Below are 2,183 nucleotides of genomic sequence, written 5' to 3'. Positions count from 1 at the left end.
CAAGCTCTTTTACATGCATGCTACAGTAATTCAGTGTTTGGTACCCCCAGAATTAATCTGATATGCTCCCACAGTCAGTTCCCATATCTAAGTCAATTTGTGTACTCATAGCCCCTTGAGTGAAAGGGAGATTGGGCCATTGTGAAGAACACTACAAAATGGCAACAAAAAGGTACTGTAAACCTTCTTACAAGCTTTACATAAAGAATCTACATTCATTTATTAGACTGCCTGTGCATAAGAAAAAGGGAAAAATCCATACTTTCATGGAATTATGAGAAACTGGCAATGGACACTGACTGTAGTAGGTTGAATAATGTCTCCCCAAATTCATACTCACCTGGAACCTCAGAGTGTGACCTATTTGGAAATAGGGCCTTTGCAGATGTAATTATAAGGTAAAGATGAGATCATACTGGATTGGGGTGGGACTCAAATCCAGTGAAAATATCCTTATAAGAGACAGAAGCTAAGGGAGGAAAGCCACGTGAAGATGGAAGCAGAGATTGGAGTAACACAGCCATAAGCCAAGGAATGCCAGGAGCAACCAGAATCTGCAAGAGGTGGGAAGCATCCTCCCCTACAGCCTTCGTGAGGAGAGCAGCCCCATCAACACATTAGTTTTGTACTGCTGGCCTTCAGAACTATGAGAGAATATATTTCTGCGGTTTAAAGCCACCAAGTTTGTGATTAATTTCTTACAGCAGTCCTAGGAAATTAATATAAGCTTTAACTTGATGCTCATCCCTGAGGACCCAAAAACCCACCAGGAGACTTATAGAGGTCAGGTAATAAATGACATTTATGCCCAAGTCCATCCCACAGGGAGTTCAATAGATCCAAGGAATTATATGGTTATTTCCCTAGTTCCTGAATGTATAATTGGAATAGACATGCTAGGAAACTGACAGAATTGCAATATTGACTTCCCAGCCCACAGAGGAGTGGCTACTATGGTAGGAACAACTAAGTAGAGCATCTTGCAGCATCCTCTCCTGATCAGAATAGTAAACCAAAACTTATACTAGAATGCACATGGGCCAGTGTGGCATTACCGTATTGCTTAGATGTTCCTCCTAGGGTATCTCAATAAGAAAAAAAAAACAAACACTATAAGTTACATTTAGAGATTCCTGGCATTTAGATTTTTGGCTATACCTCAAAGTCCCAAAGAAATGAAGATGTTTCTTCTCTGGCCCAACAACTACTGAAATGGTTTTATTTTATAGTTCTGCATGGTTGGCATACATCAGAAATGACTTTGTATAACCTATGCCTTTACTGGCTACATGAGCATAGAGAGCATCAGCTCACTAAATGTTCAGTAGCATTTATGTATTTTACAAAATGTTGTAACTTCTACTTCTAACAGGTTAGCTTGATATCTAGCTTACACAGTAGTCAAGCTCCATTTTAAAAGCGTATACATTAAAGTTTTTGGTAAATTAAATTACATTTTAAATATCTGTTCAATCCAACTCGTTCTAGGAATATCAAAGAACACTATGCTTACATTTTTTTAAGGTTTTATATTGTAAGTCATATTAGGGTAAGGAAAATCTGTACTGGCCTTTCTATTTTCATTTCCACAGTAGGGCTTGAGTCACTGTGTTCCAGCCTCGGTGAATTAGTGATAAGAGGAAAGGGTACAAAAAGGTTATCAGGAACCAGGGTTATCTGGCATACTTGCTCCACTCTCCCCTTGCAGCTCTCAGGGGTTGCTCCTGCCTGAGCACTCTTCCCTTTTCCATCTTTTTTTCCCCCCAGCATGCTGTTGGAAGGGGAGTTCAGAAGGCATTTGGCTGAGAGGTATTTGGAAAAGACAAACCTAAATGACTGCGGTGACCAGGTGCTTAGTGGCCGCTGCAGCTGCAGATATGGCAAGAAATGAGGCCAGGCAGGAGACTCTCTATCACAACAGTGGAAGGAGTGGGCACTATGTACCTGGCATTCAGTGTCAGGACAATCCAGCCAGGATAACAGGTGGTACTGCAGGAGGTGGGTGGAGTACACAGCAGGGATTTTTGGGAACAGGAGGTCCATGGAGATCCAGACATGCAGACAGCTCTCAGCATCAAGTTGTCTGGCAGCTCAAAGAACAGGCGCTTTGCACGGGCTGCGTGGAGTAGTTGGGTACTCAGCATGGCTGAGGCTTGTCCGAGAGGACCTTCCCCGTCATTGTC

Source organism: Galeopterus variegatus, unplaced genomic scaffold (genome assembly GCF_000696425.1).
Source record: "Galeopterus variegatus unplaced genomic scaffold, G_variegatus-3.0.2 Scaffold16695, whole genome shotgun sequence".
Classification (NCBI taxonomy): domain Eukaryota; kingdom Metazoa; phylum Chordata; class Mammalia; order Dermoptera; family Cynocephalidae; genus Galeopterus; species Galeopterus variegatus.
This window is presented reverse-complemented; position numbering follows the sequence as displayed.